This window comes from Aquarana catesbeiana, linkage group LG04 (genome assembly GCF_042186555.1).
Source record: "Aquarana catesbeiana isolate 2022-GZ linkage group LG04, ASM4218655v1, whole genome shotgun sequence".
In the NCBI taxonomy this organism is placed as follows: domain Eukaryota; kingdom Metazoa; phylum Chordata; class Amphibia; order Anura; family Ranidae; genus Aquarana; species Aquarana catesbeiana.
In genome coordinates this window covers 131,713,722-131,734,730 of record NC_133327.1, presented here as the reverse complement: position 1 = coordinate 131,734,730, position 21,009 = coordinate 131,713,722, and the positions used below count along the sequence as shown (strand labels likewise).

General features: G+C 42.4%; 1 protein-coding gene across 1 annotated transcript in view; it reads left to right on the top strand.

The window, feature by feature from the left end:
- LOC141139490 (uncharacterized) overlaps positions 1–21,009 on the top strand; it is a 143,935-nt gene that overhangs the window by 111,126 nt on the left and 11,800 nt on the right. The gene's annotated exons all lie outside the window — the stretch shown is intronic.

Sequence of the window (21,009 nt, the reverse complement as noted above, 5' to 3'; positions counted from 1 at the left end):
TGTCCTTAACATCAAGTGTAAAATACATCCATAGATCTTCTTCTCTTTCTACCAGTGACAGTCACAGAAGCCAACATTTCTGGTATAGTTTGGAGTCGTGGACGGACGTCGGACGGATGGTGGGAACTGAAAGCCTGTATGCTGCAGTGCACAGTGCTCTCTGGACAATGGTGGTCTGTAAAATTTGGAAATAAATGCAGCACACACAGTGCTGGAGCCTGGATGGTGGTCTGAGGGATGGCCTGTAATCGACAGTGAAAAAGGGGCCTGGATGCCACTGCCAGTGGTCAGAGCCTCAGAGGAAGCCTGCACAGTTGCACTGTTGCACAGTGCGCTCTGGACGGACAGTGGTCGTCTGAGGGGAAGCCCCAGGCCTGCTGTACCACAATACACTGTGCACTGCACTTACACAGTCTGCTCTGCCTCTGGGCGCCTGGCGCGGCATCAGGAGGAGTCGGAAGTTGGGAGGCCTGTAATGCCACACAGTGCCGCACACTCAGAGACATCATGGTGCTTGCTTGGCGTGGATTCCGGAAGTAGGCGGAGCTCCGTAAAAAAACAGAAGTTGGTAAACATCCCTCCTTGCCATTTTCGTCTTGTTGATGTTCGATAGCGAAAACGGATCAGATTTTCGTCATAATGTGCTGTACTTTTCGTTTCGTTTTTGTCAGTGTAAAAATGTTGCTGACTAAATCTTTGACGAAAACGATTTCGTTGACGAAATTAACACTGCCTGTGACATGAAATTGCCTTCCATAACCTCACCTTAGTAGCCTAGCTTGACTGTTCCTCACCCAGATTAAGCCTGCTACAAAGCTGTTTCTATTTCAGTTAAAGCGGAGCTCCACCCTATTTTACATGTTTTGCTTAATCGCATGCCGTGAATGTTCAGTTATAAACAGATATTTTTCTTTTTTTTTCTTTTGTACCTGTGTTTTTTCAATGTCCATCTCTGCTTCCTGTCGTAGTTCTGCTATGTCTCCTGGGAGCTCCTGTCATTATTCCCAGGAGTCATTGTGGAGGCCTGCCGCGAGTTCTCATCACAACGGGGCGGGAACTTTCGACAACGATGCCCGCCCGTTGTGATGGCAACCCTGATGTTTACGACGCTGCTCACCGTAAACACTGAGCATGCGCGGGAAATAGCGGTGAATGCTGGGAGCTCAGCATTCACCGGATCCCGGAAATCCATGCTTGTGGGCTTGACATGCCCACAAGCAAGATGGGAATGGCTACGATCGATTTTTATAAATATTTATTGAAAACGAAAACGGATAGCAGCAGCTTAAAAGAACCGAAACAGTGGGTGTCACTTTATGATTGTACATGTGTCTGAATGACTACAACAACAAAAAAAATAGGAATGGTCGTGGGAACCCTGCTTTAATGACTGTGCTTCAACCTATATTGATGATCACGAGCACCTGCTTTGTATAATAATACACCTGACTTGAATCCTACAAAATCCCTGACTTTGTGCAAGTGTACAAAGTGTGCAAGTGCAAGAATTGATGCTCGTTTGAAGCCGAGGGGGAGTCACACCAAATATTTATTTGATTTGGATTTTTCTTCTGTTTGCTCACTTTGCATCTTGTAAATTGATAAAAATAAACAATTAAAATATATATATATGTATTTTTAAAGCATTCTTACTTTACAGCATTTGTTCACACCTGCCTAAAACCTTTGCACAGTTACTGTATATATACATGATAAAATGGGAAACAGGTGGAAAAGGTAAACAAGAGTATAGATGTAAGATATGAAAAAGCGTACACCTTTGTTTTATTGGTTTTAAGCAGAAGTACAAAGAAAACAAACTGAGGTAAGGCAACAAGAAATCAAATAATAGAATACAGTGCAATACGTGCACACTTTTATGCATTTTATAGTGTTGATTGACTGGTTTTCCACTGGCACCAAAACATATGTTTTTCCCTCTCTAAAAATTGATTGGTGACATGACAATTTACGGTAGCTATGAATAGTACATACCTGTGAGTCAGATTTGAATGTTTGCCAATACTGTCATCTAGATTTGTTTCCACAGTATGCTCCGTCTGACTGAGCAAATAGTTCACTCAGCTCCTGCTACCGTCATATATATGGCAAGAAAGCCTTTTATGCTGGCTTTATTAACCAATATTGTAGTAATACAGAGATGTAATCAATTCTTTATTGCTTTATGGGCATGAATTTGCTTTAATTCACCAATTTTAAGAAAGTTACAAGCTTGTTATTTTTCAAACCTTGTAACTTCCAACAGCTAGGTGCATCCATATTTTTTTCTGTACACCGCAACCACTCTTAAATATACTGTATATCTTACACAAATGACATGAGTGTACATAAATTGCCAACCTTAATATATCCTATATAATTGTTTCTCAACCTTTTTCAGCCACGGCACACTTTCAAATATGCAAACTCTCAAGGCACTCCAGCTGAATTATACCTTGTTTATTAGGACTAACTGGGCCTTTATTTGATGGTAAATATTAATGAATAACTACTGATGTTTTTATTTTTTTTTTAAAGGAAAACTATCTCAAAATGATACTTTTTTTACATTTTGTTGTATATTTTTATGCCATTACCTCCACCAAAAAAATAAAACAAAAAAAGTTCTCCTACTCCTGATAGGCATGAGGACACCACATAGAAGGACAGACTCCTACCGGACTTATAACGTCCCATTTCTTTATTAAACATGGACATTAAGCTCCTTGCTTGTGTCTTTGCTAACAGACTCTCTAGGGTAAGTGACTGACTAGTTCACTGAGACCAATCTAGGTTTATCCTAACACGGTCAACAGCAGACAATATATGGCGCTTGTTCCTTAACTTGCAGGTGGATAATCCTGGAGGTAGGGCCATTCTCTCTTTAGAAGCTGCCAAGGCTTTTGACAGTGTTAAATGGCCTTATCTTTGGAAGATCCTGACCCCGAGCTAGGCTCTGTATTAATAACTCTCCCCCCGTTTTCCTTTGCATAGAAGTACTCGCCAAATCCATTATCTCCCCTTCTAATCGATTTCCACTGGCGGTGGAACCTTTGGCCATAATGATCCGTAAGAACCATGCACACATTCAAGAAAACCGGCTGTTCAGTGATGCTGGGTGCTGTAATGACCATAGGCTAGAAACCGTGGATAATCAAAGTGAAGAAATGTCATCGGCACACCAAGGATTCATCGAAAGGGTCCAAAGCTTTATTTTTTGGTCACATGATAAATATACAGCAATGTTTTGGAGCCACGCAGGGCCCCTTCGTCAGGCATGCGAATGATGCGCTATTGTATCTGGGAGATACTGATGGCTCTTTACAAAATCTAATGGGAACTATTACAAAATTTTCTAGAATTTTCTGGATTAACCATGAATTGGTCTAAATTATTATGCCCCTCGTCTCACTGCTATCACCCCTTCCCGTAGGCACCACCCAAATTACTATTGCTACTTCTTTCAAATATCTAGGAGTGGTGGGATCTCCAGACCCGTCTAGCTACCTGCAACTAAATTTAACTCCTTTATTGGACAGACAACGGATGAAGTTGCACAAAATTGGTGCAAGCTACCCTTATCAGTGGTGGGATGGGTAAATCTAATAAAGAAGGTCTGGGCCCCACAGCTCCTATATATCTTCCATAACTCCCCCATGTGGATATCTAATAAATTGTTTATGTGTATTGATTCACAATAGAGGTGAGTAGTAGGTTCAGGTGAAGAGTTCAGAGTGTGTACGAGGTGTGTAGTATGTGCAGGAAAGGAGTATATGGCGGTGGGTAAAATATGCAGGTGAGAAGGGCTGAGTGTACGGTGGTGGGTAGTATGTGCAGGATGGTGTCAGTAGGGCAGTGGATGGTGTCAGTAGTTCTTTATTTTTTTTTATTTTTTTTTTTGCAATTTCATTTTTTTAGTATTATCTTCATTTTTTCAAAATGCTTTTTGGGGGCCAATGGATGGTGTCAGTAGTTCTTTATTTTTATTATTATTTTTTTAATTATTTTATTTTTTAGTATTATTTTCATTTTTTCAAAATGCTTTTGGGGGGCCAGTGGATGGTGTCAGTAGAGCAATGGACAGTGTCATAATGTTTTTATTTTTAGTAGTTTTTACAATTTTACTTTTTAATTATTTTTTACAATTTAATTTTATATTATCTTTTTCACAATGATTGGGGGGGGGGGGGGGGGGGGGGTAATAAACAGTGTCAGTAGGGAAGTGGATGGTGTCAGTAGAACAGTGGATAGTGTCAGTAGTTTTTTGTTTTTAATATTTGATTTTCTATTATTTTTTTATATCTTTTTACATTTATTTTTAAAATATTTTTTTCACAGTGCTTCTGAGGGGAAGGGGGTATGGGGCAGTGGACTATGTCAGTGGGTCAGTGGACGGTGTCAGTAGAGCAGTGGATGGTGTCGGTAGTTTTTTTATATACAATTATTTATTATACAATGAAAATTTTTTTTCACAATGCTTTTTGGAGGGGAGGGGGTTGGGGCAGTGTCAATAGGGTAGGGGTGGCGGTGTCAGTAGTTTTTTTATTTTATATTATTTTTTACATTTTTATTTTTTTATCATTTAATTTTTTAATATCAATATTTATTGCATTTTTTTATCAGCCCTGTTGGTGGGCTTTGGTGAAATATCAGGGGTCTAAATAGACCCCTGACATCTCCCCTTTGAGACAGAGAAAGGGACCGAGGACAGAGATTCCCCATTCCCTTTCTCTAAAGCCTCAGCACCACTGAAGATGAATGAACAAGAAAAAAAAAAGGCTTCTGTTCATTCATAAACTGAAGCAGAGTAAACACAGTTTACTATGCTCAGTTATCAAAGGGGACAGGAGTGATCGGTAGCGATCGCTCACTGTGTCCAATTCAGAAAAGGAAAGGGCTGGTAAATGACGTTTACCGGCCCCTTCCTCCGCTCCTCATCCTGACGAGGGGGGGCCAGAGAAGGAGCACACGGGGGGGGGGGGAAGGAGGAGCACACAAGGGCATCATCGGAGGAGGACACTGGGGCTGGAGGATACAGGGAGACAGTCAGGGATGATCGGTGTGGTGGTGGGGACAGTTGCAGGCACCAATCTCAATGTATAGCTTTTCAGCTGACAGCCACGGGAGGGAGAGGAGGAGAAGCGGCTTTAAGATGCTTCATTCAAAGCCATACAGGGAGATCGGTGCTTGCAACTATTCCCACCTCCCCACCGATCATCCCTGACTGGATGATTCATCAACCAGGGATGAATCATCCATGGGTGCTGTGTGGGTCACAGTGCCTCCCCCCCTCCTGCTCAGGGCTCATGTTCAGTGAACACTCTGCACCTATGGATGACACGTCACACGATCAAGGCACATTGTAGGGATTTTAGTACATTTTATAGCAGATTTCTACCATTTGTTGCTCTGAAGAAATGGCTCTTTGTTTCACCAGACTGATCTCTCTGTACCCAGCTTTAATAGCGATGCAAAGGGATGAGGATGAGAACCTCAGAACATACAGCTTATAAAACAAGTAGTAAATGATGGCACGTACATATGTACTGTATTAATTTAGGTTCACTTTGAAAAAAAAATTATACATGAAACATACCTGCTACACTTGCCATTCTGTGGTTCAGTGTTGATAGAAGTTACCTTTTCATATCAATCTGCATCCAGCCAAAGCTGCCAAAAAAAAGGATGTCCCTTCTATGTAATGTAGCGGGCACCTACTTTTATGTAGGTGACATTTTTGCTAGCTTACAATTTCAGGTAAATTTAGGCAGGCTTGTACCATTACAGCAGGCCTGTTCGTTTATTTGGGATCTGAGTGACAGGTAGTTTGTATGCGAGTTCTGGACAATCATTAATTTGTTTGGCAGGAGGCGGGACTCTCATATAAAAAGCCAGGTCACATTGTGAGTCAGGAATTTGAGTTGGAGAGGAGCCCAGCCTGGTTCCCGGAGGGGAGAGGTTCCCCCTCAGGGGAGCCAACGGAGCCCCCCCTTGTGAGGAGGGTGGGGAACCGGCACCCGTAGAGGAGTAGATGACACCGTACAGCATGTAGTCGCTGGTGTCGTTGGCCGCCCCTGCGGGGAAAGGAGCGTGCCAGAAAGGAGGAAAGGGATCAAGGAATCAATGCGGAAGAAGTAGCAACTAAGTGGAAGGAAACTGGGCGATCAATCGTTTATGAGTGGCACATGGACTATTGATCACATGAGTGAAAGCCCAAGGGAAGGGTACTGCCAGAGGCTGAGGGATGTTGGTACGCAAGTCAGTGGGACAGGTGGTGATGGCCTATGACTTTGGGTTCAGCAATGCCCCGGGATTCCAATCAGTCAAGCGGGAGGAGTTATTCAGAGTGACTTTTCTTTAGCTCAACTTGGAAGTACCATGCAGATGGGAAGTAGTGGTAAAGAGGTGGCGGTAAAGCTACTAGTACACATATAGAGATACAGACTGTTCTTGAAAAGTTCTGCAGATGAAGAAGTTATTCAGAGTGACTCTATCAAATATTCTCTATCAAATCTACTTCCATCTTCCCTGATGAAGAAATCACATAGTGTGTTTTCTTATTATCCGCAATGATTCTAGGTCTTTGCATGAGAGGCAAAGAAAAGATTACAAAGCAACCAAAGAGCATCTAAAAAAAACCCTTCTCCTATCCCAGTTCATGTTACTTAAATAAAAGCAAGAGAAAAATGCAATATAGATTGTTTCTGATTGTATGGGCTGCGATGGGTCGAGTGGTAAACGTGAATTACGGATATAATAATTAATCAGCCGCTCCTTCGGGGGTAAGCGCTACAGTAACATTAATAAGTTTGTAGACAGGATATCTCAGATTCCTCATTCTCTGCTCTTGTAATTGGTTCACGGCTGGTTACAGAAGTCTGAACCAATCTTGTGATCACACTATAGTCACTCACTGCAATGACCTATAAATAAAACCCATTGATGTGATTTTTGCTCCAGGTAATGCACGTCAGGTGGGATACCAGTGCTGCACTGTTCCTTATGATAACAGAGAGATAAAATGATTTTTACAAGCTTCCCAGGCTATGCTTTCCTGCTTTGCTGAAATAAAGAGAATGATTTACATAGCTTTATAGCTCACATGGCATATGACTCTCTCCCCCCCCCCCCCCCCCCCCCCCCCCCCCCCCCCCCACTGCATGCTTGTTTCCTGACGCCAACATGGCAACATACTAGTGATAGAGCTCCGCCTCTTGACCACTACCTCAGGACCAGTGAATAGCATAAAAAAAGAACTAGTTAGCCGCCCCCCCATTCTTCTTTGCTATGTCCCCACCTCTGCCTCAGTGCAGTAGCCAAAAAAAGAAATAAATAAATAAATAAATACCGCGCTAGAAAATCACATAATTTAGAACAAAGCTGCAACAAAAACCATCAAATATCCCTATGGTGCAAATAAACAATATTAAAATAAGTTGCGCTAAAGATGAGCAGTCACACTTGGAGTGACACAAAGATGACAAATATTTCAATGGTGATCATTCAAACAAATGTCCATATGCACAATTCAATAAATTGACATTAAAAATTTAAAACATTTAAAAAATATTGAAATAATGAGTGCACAAATTGATAAATGTATGGAGAGATGAATGTAGACCAACAACAAAGTTCAATGAGGATATATATTCTCCAATGCCCATTAACATTCACTGAAGGTAAGGTTAATGGAAAGAGGAAGACGGGTTTCAATCTGAAGAAAGAAGCTCTATAAGTGGGAACCCTTACCAGAGCAGGTGGACCCCCTCAAGAGCGGAGTCATAAACACAGGCAGATTGAGCCCTCTGCGGGGATAGGTGAATCTTCAGATTATGTCTTACTGGAGCCCCAGGAAGATGTAAGCTTTGAGTCCGAGTGCATTTCTTTCCAGATTAGAGTGTCTGGTTGTCAGGCTTTTTCCGCACCTTGCTGAAGCGATCTCCGTTCATTATTGGAAGACACCGAGGGTTCAAAGGCATCGGAAGATTCGCCTGTCCCCGCAGAGGGCTCAATCTGCCTGTGTTTATGACTCCGCTCTTGAAGGGGTCTACCTGCTCTGGTAAAGGTTCCCACTTATAGAGCTTCTTACTTCAGATTGAGACCCGTCTTCCTCTTTCCATTAACCTTACCTTCAGTGAATGTTGATGGGCATTGGATAATATATATCCTCAGTGGACTTTGCTGTTCGTCTACATCCCTCTCCATACATGTATCAATTTGTGCACCCATTATTTCACTATTTTTTTAATTTTTAATGTCAATTTATTGAATTGTGCATATGGACATTTGTTTGAATGATCATCATTGAAATATTTGTCATCTTCACTTTGCGTCACTCCAAGTGTGACTGCTCATCTTCAGTGCAGTAGCCGTCTGGGTTTAGCCTCTCCCAGTGTGAAGTCCCAGTGCTCGGGCTGCTAAATGCGCTAATAGCCTGGGAGCCCCTTCTGTGGGTCTTGATGGGGCCCTGCAGTGTTTCCTCATTAGGAACGAAATCTGCCATCACGTAAGTGTCTGTGGGTTGAGGCTTGGGGGGGCAGCTAGTTCATTGCTTTTCCTTTTTTTTTTTGGTTCCTTGCACCATACAGGGCTGCCTATCCATTTTATTATTTCGGTCTCCTCATATGTGTTCTCCCTTACCTTGGTCTGTTTCTCTTTTGAGTGCCTCCTATGTCTCCATTTTTGTTAGTGTTCTCTTCCCCTCTTGTTTGCCCATGTGGGGATCTAGACCGCGCTGCCTGGGGAGTCCCAGGCCTCCCCATAGGGAAATAATGGGCGCCCTATAGGGAAATAATGGCCGCCCAGTGCTGTTTTTCTTTGGCCAGGGCGCCCTTGATGACATCATCGGGCTGTGTCAGCCATTGGGAGTTCCAACCGCCATCTTGCTTATGGGCAAAAGCTTCCTCTTACCAGCAAGAGCTCTCTTGGCGCCCCCCTACTGCTTTTTAACAGGTAGGACACCAAAAAAATGTGTGTGTATATATATATATATATATATATATATATATATATATATATATATATAAACTTATTTATTTCTGGTTTTATAAAAAAAAAAAATATATATTCCCTGTTTTTTATGAAGGCATATTTTATTTTTCTCCTCTCTCTCTGTCAAAAGCCCTTCTCTCTCTAGTGCTATTTTCCTTTCTGGCGGATTGCTTTGAGTTTTTCAGCCCCCGCATGCTCATGCTCTCAAAGATCAGGAGCCAGGGAAAGGCAGACTGTCTTCGGATGCTAGATGCCACACCCACTCAAGGGAAAAAGTTCCAAGGAAGACATCTTATCTCCTCTTCCCCAGAGCAACAGCAGCGCCCCAGCAAGAGTCCTGCGGGGCCTGTGGTGCAGTGCCTGTACCCAATAGGTTGGTGAGTAAAGACTGCCCAGAGGAGTTCACAGTTAACAAGTAATACCAAATGTCTTTATTATTTATGGTGCAAGATTCTATTTTGAACTCACTTCAATTATCCCAGCCAGGCAGCCCCCTCCTAGCAGCTACTAGAAGAGCAACCTGGCACCTTGGCATGTGGCACTCCATCACTTCTGGCGAGTGGGCGAGGAGGAAGACCCGGAGCTGCATGGTTTCAGTTTTTTTTTTCCTTCCTGGAACAGTGTATCCAGGTGGCAATGCAGGCTATTACATGGGTAAAGAGACAAACTCATATTTACCCTTTCTTCAAAATGGCAATCCCTTCTCCGTTTATGGAAGAAATGTAATCAGAGGGATGGGAAAGTCAAGAGAGAGTTTCTCGTTTGATTGTCTTTACCAGTTTTATCCCTGTCAGAGACCGGATATAGCATCACTGAGATCAACTGCTCCTCCTCCAGACCATTTCTGTCCCACGGAGCTGCCAAATCGACCACAAAAGCAGGTGGGCTGCTACAATACTTACAGACAGTCCAGACTCAGGGGGTCCTCGTCCCAGGCCCATTCACAGGAAAGATTGCATGTTTTCTACCCAACCCTGTTTGTAGTTCACAGGGGACGGTAGCTAGCGTCCAGTTGCAGATCGGAAGTGGTTGAATCTTTTTGGCCCTCTTAGAGGTCTTTAAAATGGAGTCCATTCAAACAGTACAACCAGACAGCTGGATGCCACTGCTGGGTCGTCAGGATGCCTATCCTCACATCCCAAATTTTTTTCTTTCCTTTTCCTTCCGAAATAAGTAAGTTTGGCGATCGGTTAGACACATCTCCACTTTAACAGCCTACCTTTTGGCTTATAAATATCTCTAAGAATGTTTGCAAGGGTCTCAGTGCCGTGTCAGCTCCACTCAGAGAACAAGTTCGCTACTACCTGGACGTCATTCTTCTTCTATCCAGAGGGCTAGAATAATTGCTGTCGCACCAAGAGGTCCTCATATATACCCTGCAGAGATATGGCTGGGTTATCAACTTCCAAAAACCTAACCTCCAACCCAACGGTTAGTGTACCTAGGTGTGCTCTGCTAGTTCCTCTGTTTTGCTTCCATCAGAGAAAGTGGTGACAATCAGGAACAGAATTCTGAGGACAGATACTTCTGCTTGTTTGATGGCTTCTCAGTGCCTCAGTCATCTGGGCACAATGTCGTCAGGCATACCAATGATTCCTTGGGTGCATGGGCACCTGTGCAAGTTTCAACTAGGATTCATAGCGCAAGGGAGGAAACAGGATCTAGCACAGTTAATAACAGTGTCAAGTATGAGTAACGGTCCGCGCTGATGGAAAGACCTTGAGGAAGTCATGGCCCGTTAGAACCGTTAGACTGGATAATTGTTACGAATCATGTCTGCAAGATAGCCTGGAAGGTGCACTGCGAGGGACTGTGGGTCAAGGCAAGCGGAGATTCCCAGCCAAGGAGGGTAGTCTAGATTGCGCTGGAAGTTTAAACAGCCCTTTTAGCACTTTGGCCTTGTTACACAGAATCAAGGAAAGACCAGTCTCATTGCAGTTGAGCAACAGGGCAGCAGTTGCCTATATTCAGCTCCAGGGAGGAACTTGCGGCAATATGCTATTGAGATTGGTAAAACCCATAACGTCTGGGACGGAAGATCACCAGCAAATTCCAGAAGCACTTTATTTCCAAGCAAATTTTTGAACACACAGGCAGACCGACTATCATTCAAGCTTCCCAGAGAACAATGAGTGGGTCTACGTCCCAGGTCTTCTCTGAGCTGGTCCACAGGTGAGGCCTACCACAGACAGACCTCTTCGCTACCCACAGTAAACACAAACTTTGGGTATGTCTGACCTTGTTTCCGCACCCCAAGGCGCAGGGGGCAGATGTTCTGGTCTCTCCTTGGGCTGCAATCTAGCCTATATATTTTCCCCCAACATCTCTTGTAATGAGATTCCTCTTGAGTCTGTCAAGGGAGAACATGGTTGCCATAGCCAATCCTCCATATTGGCCAGGAAGCCCTTGGTTTTCCCTGGCCATTCATTTTAGGATACAGAAGACATTTCCCCTCCACAACATACGCAGACTGGGGCTGCAAGCAGGGGCGCTAAAAGAGGAGGCCGGGCAACTCAGGTTGCTCCAGATTCACTTCAGAGTGATCTTTACCTTCTTGTGTGCAAGGAGGCACTCTACTTACACCATCTATGCCTAAATCTGGAACAAGTTTGCGTTTTCTTGGTAGGGCGAGACATTTATCCTACTGCCCCTCCGTTGACAGCTGTTCTATACTTCCTCTAGGCCGTATTGGCAAGTGTCAGCTTTATCAGCAATAATAAATTTAAATGGGCCAACAATCCTTCAGTTTGCACAACTTTTGAAGGCAGTCGAGAGGATTCAGTCACCAAGGAAAATAAATCTATTGGTGTTGCTGGATCTCATTCAGTTCAACCGTTTGTTCCAACAGTGTTCGATTCGGGCCATTAACTACAAGGCAGTATCTATTGCAAGAACCTTAAGCAGAAGGTTGTCTGAGATTCAAGCTCTTGGAGCTTCAAAAAAAAAAAAAATATTATTTTCTTTCCAGAAGGAGTAGAGTTGGGTCTTGTAGATCATCTTGCATCAAAAGTAGCAACAGCCCTCTATTTAACAGACATCTGGTCATTGCCTAACTTTCCAGAACATCACACAGGAAAGTCACATGAACTAGCCATTTTCAAAACTTTAAAGAAGTACCTGTCCACAATTGCTCCTTTCAGGTCATCTAATAAACCTTTTGTCATTCCAGCTGGAAATCATCAAGGAAAAGAGGTTACTGCCTGGACTCTAGCAGGCTTGGTTGAGCATATAGGACAAGGGGCCGTGAGCCTCCGTCAGCGGCGGCAGCGCACTCTACCAGAGCAGTTGCAGCCTCATAGGCAGCACATTCGAGAGCATCTATGGTGCCCATCTGTAGAGAGGTATCATGGTCATCCTAGCATACATACTCAAACTTTACAAAGTTAGACCCGGGTGCCTTGTCATCAGGGGAATTTGTAGGAAAGAGTATTCAGTCCTCTGTCCCATCTTAATTAGAAGGTTGGTTTGGCAAGTAGAACCCACCCTGTCAGCTAGTTATTTATCACTAGTATGCTGCCATGTTGGCCTCAGGAAAACGGAAAACTGTACCAAATACTTACCGTAATTTTCCTTTCCTGATGCCATACCATGGCAGCATACGGACCCACCTTGTATGTTTCGGTATGTAGCTTGTTACAAAGAATAGGGGGGCAGCTACCTAGTCCTTTTTTTATGCTATTCACTGGTCCTGAGGGAGTGGTCAAGAGGCCGAGCTCTATCACTAGTATGCTGCCATGGTTTGGCGCCAGGAAAGGAAAATTACGGTAAGTATTTAGTACAATTTTCCATTTTAGAAGCAATCATACGGAAATTCAGAGGGAGAGAGAGTCTAAAGCCAAAGAGGCTCTGCGATACCAAAATTAAAAAAACATTATCAGAAGCCATGTGACAATGCAGGGAAAACAACTGGAAGAAAGAGACAAAACTGGGTTTTAGAGAACATTTGTTTAGCTCATTACATGAAAGTAAGGTTAATAGGTTAATAATATAACTTAGATTACAAAATCTTCAGTTTTACTCAAATTAGTTGATGCAAAAATTAATACACCCCACAACAAAAACTACTCCAGCTAGTATTTTGTATGACCTCCATGATTTGTAAAGACAGCATCAAGTCTTCTAGGCATGGAATAAACAAGTTAGCGACATATTGCAACATTTGTCTTTTTCCATTCTTCAAGAATGACCTCTTTTAGAGCCTGGATGCTAGATGGAGAGTGATTCTCAACTTGTAGATGTAATGCTTATAGAGCAGTACATCTGTAAATTCATGATACTATCAATGAAATGCAGCCCCCTGACACCAGCAGCATTCATGCAGCCCCACAGAAGAACACTGCCACCACCATGTTTCACTGTAGACATGCATTTTTCTTAGTACTCCTCACCTTTGCGACACCATACAGTTTTGAAGCCATCCGTTCCAAAAACATTTATCTTGGTCTCATCACTCCAGAGTAACAGAGTCCCAGTAGTCTTCTTCTTTTTCAGCATGGGTCCTGGCAAATTCTAGGCTGGCTTTTTTGTACATGGGCTTTAGGAGAGGCTTCCTTCGTTGACGAGTAACAACACCTATGCGTGCCATTCCTCTGCAGTGTACGCTGTATTGTTTCACAGGAAACAATCATCCCAGTTTGGCTTTCTACTTCTTTAGCTAACTGCAGTGAACTTGCATGGTGATTTTCTTCAACCCTCCTTATCAGAAGATGCTCTTCTCAAGGTGACATCTCTGTGAGATGTTTGCAGTTCCATCTTTGTTAATTTTTTTTTTATCGCTTATGCTACAGTATTCTGAAAGATAAGTAAAGCTTTGCTGATCTTCTTGTAGCCTTCACCTTTCTTGTGTAAAGAAATAATTTTCTTTCTCAGGCCTTGTGACATTTCTCTTCCATGTGGCACCATTGCTGACAGCATGAAATGGGAAGGGGTTTTCTCAAGTAATGCCCTTTTATAATCAACTGTCTGCTGGACACCTGTTTAATTAATAATTAGACTCACCTGTAGTTGAATTTCTTGTTAATTAGGATTTTGTTATCTAAAATTTAGCTTTGCTCCTAAGCGCTGGTTCACACAGGGGCAACACGACTTACAGCGCGACTTAGCAAGGCGACTTCAGCGCGACTTCAGCGCGACTTCAGCGCGACTTCAGCGCGACTTGGGGCGACTTACAAGGCGACTTCAAGTCGCCTCCAAGACAGGCGACTTTCCAGTGGCCAATCAAACTACAATCTGCTCTGGGGGAGGGAGGGGTTTGCTTGAAAAAAACATCTTCTCTTCCTGTGAAGTCGCTTCACTATAGACCACGATCCGACTTGTAGGCGACTTCCATTGAAATCAATGGGTACAAGTCGCCTACAAGTCGCCTTGAAGTAGTACAGGGACCTTTTCTGAAGTCGGAGCGACTTCAGTAGCGTACATATAGACGGCTCTCATTCACTTACATGGACTTTCAGATGTCAAGCGACTTGGGGCGACTTGAGGTCTGACAAGTCGGATCCCAAGTCGCGGTAGTGTGAACCGGCACTAAGACTTTTTTCATTGGGGTGTATTCATTTTTGCAACATGGTCTTGAATGAATTTGTTAGTAAAAAATGTTTTTGGTGTGTGCAAATTAACAAATCTTGCTTGTAATCAATGGCCCACATTTGTAGCAGTATTTCGTAGTATAGTGTCCCATAGAAAATGTTGATTCTGAAAAGAGAGGTTTTCTAACAAATCTGTTAGGGTATACTCATTTATGCTGTACACATACATGTATGTATATATTTATATTTGTTATTTGTATACTGTATATATACACTATATTACCAAAAATATTGGGACACCTGCCTTTACACGCACATTAACTTTAATAGGATTCCATCCTTAGTCCGTAGGGTTCACTATTGAGTTGGCCCACCCTTTGCAGCTATAACAGCTGCAACTCTTCTGGGAAGGCTATTAACATTCTATGAGGAAGCGAGCTGCCATCTGGACAAAGGTAGGCCAGTGGATGCGGTGTATCTGGATTTTGCAAAAGCATTTGATACAGTCCCCCACAAACGCTTAATAACAAGATGAGGTCTGTAAGCATGGACCATATATTCAGAATGGTCTAGAGTGGTTAGTGGGGTACCCCAAGGCTCTGTCCTGGGACCAATTCTGTTCAATTTACTTATAAATGATATAGAGGGTGGCATAAATAGCTCGATCTCAGTGTTTGCTGAAGACACAAAAATATGCAGGGCAATAACAACACAGCAGGATATATAAACTTTACAAGAGGACCTGAATAAATTAATGGAGTGGGCTAATGCATGGCAAATGAAGTTTAACCTTTAAAAAATGTAAGGTAATGCACTTGGGGGGTAAAAATATAAACACAAGTTACTCATTAGGGGAGAACCCCTAGGGGTTTCCAGGATGGAGAAGGATCTAGGAGTCCTAATAGAAGACAGACTGAGCAATAGCATGCAGTCTCAAGCTGCAGCTACCAAAGCCAGCAGAATATTAGAATGCATTAAAAAGGGAATTTACTCCAAAGATAAAGCGATTATTCTGCCACTTTATAAGACTCTGGTTCGGCTGCATCTGGAGTATTCTGTCCAGTTCTGGTCACCAATCCTCAGAAGAGATGTGCCGAAGCTAGAGGGAGTCCAGAGAAGGGCAACTAAATTATTATGGGACTACAAGCATTACATTTATTCTCCCTGGAGAAGAGACGCTTGAGAGGAGATATTATAGTGTTATACGAATATCTCAATGGCGATCCCAGCGTAAGTATGAAGTTTTCAGTCCCAGAGAGTGTAAGCGGACACGGGACCACACGATGAGACTGGAAGAGAAGCGGTTTAACCTTAAGATGCGTAGGGGTTTTTTCACAGTCAGGGTGGTAAGGATGTGGAACTCTCTTCCACAATCGGTGGTGTCGGCAGAAAGTATGGATAATTTTAAAAGGCTCTTGGATGGGCAAAACAATATACGGAGATATGGGTAATGATTTTTGGACCAGTGCACAAAGCAAGGTCCATAAAGACATGGATGAGCGAGTTTGGGGTGGAGGAACTTGACTGGCCTGCAAAGAGTCCTGACCTCAACCCAATAGAACACCTTTGGGATAAATTGGAGCGGAGACTGCGAGCCAGGCCTTCTCGTCCAACATCAGTGTCTGACCTCAGAAATGCGCTTGTGGAAGAGTAGTCAAACATTCCCATAGGCACACTCCTAAACCTTGTGGACAGCCTTCCCAGAAGAGTTGAAGCTGTTATAGCTGCAAAGGGTGGGTCAACTCAATATTGAACCCTATGGACTAAGACTGGGATGTCATTAAAGTTCCTGTGCGTGTAAAGGCAGGTGTCCCAATGCTTTTGACAATATGGTGTGTGTAAGTATATATATATATATATATATATATATATATATATATATATATATATATATATATACACACACATATATTCTTAACATACATAAATTATTTATTGTAAAAGCTCTATTCTTGCTATTTCTCTTTCGCCAAAAGATGTATTTATGGACTTTAGTTCCACTTTAAAATATTTTCATGAAAATCAGCAAGTGCAAAAAAAATGAAAGTGATAAAAATGATAGTGTGGTAAAATGTGTTAGGTTATTGGAATTGTAAATCTCCAAATTACACACTTTTTTTTGCTCTTTAATAGGCCTTTCTCAGATGTGTATCTTTGTATCCCCTCTAAAAAAATATGTGGCTTCAAGTTCAGAGGTTTTATATATGCTTCAATTTCTGGACATTCTCAAAGCAAGCCTGTGCTTTTTCCATAGAGGGTAAACCTTTAATGACCCCTACCCCACCGCAAATACTCAACTTTATTACACTTCCCGACAATTTTTTAGCCATCTTGTGTGAAGAAGTTACCCAGAACTTACTGGTACAGAGAGAGAGAAGAGATCCTTTCATTCATCTACCTATTCTCTTCCCTCATCTATTTACAGAACGACTTGCATTCTGTAAAAATAATACAGGTGTTTTGTGAATGGATGAGAGGGGAAAAAAGAGAAGGTGAACGGTGCAATTTCTTCACTGTTGCAATCGCTGCTCTTAACCCCCCTGAATGCTGGAAGATCACAAGCTGTGATTATATCTGTCTTCACTAAATGGACGTATTTTACAGTAAACAGCAGCAGGCATGACATAGAATACTCTTTATTAGTCGTAAGTTATGTGACTGGTGCTGTATGTCCAAAAAATGTTTTACTAAACTTTAACGTTAGAATGGCATGTATCAAATCTTTAGGGTTAAAACTCGCTATGTGTAATATACAGTGTTGCTTGCTGTTGATTTACAATATAGGGAAGTTGAAATGCTTCTGTTCTTCTCTTTAATTCAATTTATGTTCAGAAATGTAATTAATTAAACATCACGGAACATCAAAAGATTTAAGTTATCTTTTATATAAACACCCTACGGATTCTTTAAATGCATCTTTGGGCCTTCCCAAAACATGTACACATTTTATTTATGGTCATGTGTCATCAGAGTTTGTGATACATAGGGAGTATATTATCGCCAAAGATCTTGCACGCCCACCACACCATGTACTGATTGATGATGGGGCACTTTTGGTATACAATTATATGAATTTTTATTCCTAATTCTTTTATAAAATGTCTCATGGTGGATAGCCAACAATCTGGAAGCCAATTTTTATCCAAAAATGTTTTGAAGGACCGGTAGGCTGCAGTAGAAGAATAGAGGAGGAAACCCCTAAGAGATACTGATTTAGTCATAGTGGATGGATGGGCCCATAGCCAGCTAATGTACCTACATCAGTTAGATGTTTTCCAGCACCAACTTGTCATGTGAGGAAAGGATTTTGAACACATAGGGTCTGATACCCCCTCACAGTTATATTGCAGCAATTATGCTCATCTCTGCTTGAAAATGAACACCTACGCATAAAACCATTTCACTTAGATCAGTCCTCTTTTGAAAGAGACTCCCTGTGCCAAAAATGTCAGAATTAGCTGCTGTGTCATTAAGATGAATGTAAATTACATTTTGTAATGACAGTTTCAATTTTATTATTATTTCATGTTAATTGAAAGATCATAGAATGTGTATATTTTTCTGAATTCAATTAGGCACATTTCTATAACATTTAAACAATAAAATGACAGACACAGGGTTACGGTATATATAGAGTGAAATATTATGAATTGTTTGCTTTACACCTTCTGAACAGTTTTGTACATAAAATTATCTTTATGATTAATTTCCACTTGCTTAGGCAGGAGTCACATTTTAGTGCAGTTAATCAAGTGAGTGTCATGATCCTAATGTCCACTAAACCTGGCTGCCTAGATACTCTTCCTGGTGCCAAAGAGTTGGTTTCCCAGTAAATGGCTAGACCTCATTCCTGCATTCACCTCAGCTGTCAATAGGAATCTGTATTAATGGTGCTTTGACATCAAGGTTTCTTTGACTTGTGAGGCATTAGATGTTGTATAACTTTATTTTTAACCAGTTCACCTATTTTTTTTATTTTTGCACGCATGTTAAAATCTGCATTTTTAGATAGAAGCTTACTTGAAACCTTCAAACATTATACATTTTTTGAAAGCTTGTAGTCACAAGTAGGCTAACAAGCCCCATATGTTATAGCACTGGGAAGATGACTAGAATTCTTATAGAGGCATCTGAGGCCTACTAGACCTCGTGTCTCTTCTGCCCTCTGCTACAGACTTTGATCAATCAGTTGTTTAATGGACTTTGCAGTTGAGATCTTGACAGCTCTGAACCCAGATGTGCTCAGAGCTAAGCGCTTCTGGGTTCACACTCTACAGACTTTGAGAAATGAATGTTCCTTAATGTCCCATCACTGATCATACTGGTAAGATTTCTTGTATCCCCTAGCTCCTAGAAACAGCAGGAGATCCTGAGAACCGTGGGTCCAGCAGGAGGGGCAGCACACTGTGAGTCTCATAAAAGTGATCAGGTGGCTCTACAGCCTCGCAGGCCACTTTTACTTAAAAGCCAGGAGCCTGCTGAGAAAAATAAAAATATTCTAAAGATCTTTTTGGAGTGGGAAGGAGCTATAGGAAAAATATAAACAGAGCACATGGAGGCTATACAATAAAACATGATAAAGACACACTGGTCATTCATTACATTATGACAACTGATGGGTAAAGTGAATAACATTGATTATCTCAATACAATGGCATCTGAAAATGGGTGGGATATATTAGGCAGCAAATTAACATGTTGTCCCTGAAGTTGATGTGTTGAAAATTGACAAATGTAAGGATTTGAGCAACAAGGACTAAATTGTAATGGCTAGATAACTGGGTCAGAGCATTTCCAAAATTGTAGCTTGTGTGGGATACTCTTATGCCTTGTACACATGATCGGACATTCCGACAACAAAATCCATGGATTTTTTCCAACGGATGTTGGCTCAAACTTGTCTTGCATACACACAGTCACACAAATCTTGTCGGAAAATCCGAACGTCAAGCACATGGTTACGTACAACACGTACGACGAGCCGAGAAAAATTAAGCTCAATAGCCAGTGTGGCTCTTCTGATTCAGAGCATGCGTGGCACTTTGTGCGTCGGAATTGTGTACACACGATCGGAATTTACGCAAATGGATTTTGTTGTTGGAAAATTTGAGAACCAGATCTCAAATGTTGTGCGACAGAAATTCCAATGGAAACTGTCCGATGGAGCCTACACATGGTCTGAATTTCAGATAAAAGGCTCCCATCGAACATTTTCCGTTGGAAAATCCGACCGTGTGTACGAGGCATAAGTCTGCAGTGGTCAGGACCTACCAAAAGTGGTCCAAGGAAGGAAAACCGGTGAACCCGTGACAGGGCCATGGTCGACTAAGGCTCACTGATGCATGTGACGAGCGAAAACTGGCCTATGGATTAAGTTTCAAAAGAAGAGTTACTGTAGCTCAAATTGCAGAAAAAAATTAATGCTGGTTCCCATTGAAAGGTGTGCATCTAAGTTTTTTGTGCATGAGGCTGCATATCTGCAGACCGGTCAGGGTGCCCAAGCTGACCCATGTCCACAGCCAAAAGTCACTACAATGGCCACATAAGCATCAGAACTGGACCACAGAGCAATGGACAAAGGTGGCCTGGTCTGATGAAGAATGGTTTGAGGAACAAAACAACAAGTTTAAGGTGTTGACTTTGAGCCCGGGTTCACACCTATGCGAATTAGATGTGCGTTTCCGCACATCTAATTCGCACATCTAATTCGCATAGCAGGAGAATGTGACCTGCTCCCTATGGAGCCGGTTCACATATCTCCGGGCAGCTGCGGAGCGCACTGCACAAAAACTCTGTGCATCTTTGGCTCAGTTTCAGGGCCAAATTCAGGCATAGAATCGTCCCTGATTCGTCCCTGAAACGGGGAACAGGGACGCACAGCGCTCCTGTGCGATCCGCAGCCCAATATAGTGTGAACCCGGGCTTAACCTTCAAATTCTCCAAATCTCAATCCAATCAACCACTGTGGGATGTGCTGGAAAAGCAAGTAAGATCCATGAAGGCCCCCACCTTGCAACTTACAGGACTTAAAGCACGTGCTACTGATGTTTGGTTTGAGGAAAGCGACAATGAGTTTGAGGTATGGACTTTGAATCTTCAAATTCCCCAGATCTTAAGCCAATCAAGCTGTCAGGAAATGTTCCATCCGCTGGTAATATCTGTCATTTGGCATGCAGTACTGAAGTCCACCAGCAGGTGTCTCCTGGCAGTTTGGAACTGTCAGGAGAGCTTTTCCCTGCTGATGTTATGTCATCTTTGGGCCGCAGTACTGGCGTCCACCAGCGGATGGATCCTGGCAGTGTGGAGCAGACAGTACCTCCTGCAATTAGGTGTCACTTGAGGCCAATCACAGGCCTATAAATACCCGGCAAGCAATCACATGTTTGCCTTGGTTTCTTCCTTGTGCCCTGACCTGCTAGTTTGTGATCTGATCCTGATTCTGAACCTGTTCCTGTGCCCTGAACCTGTGACCTGAACCTGTGACCCATGTATC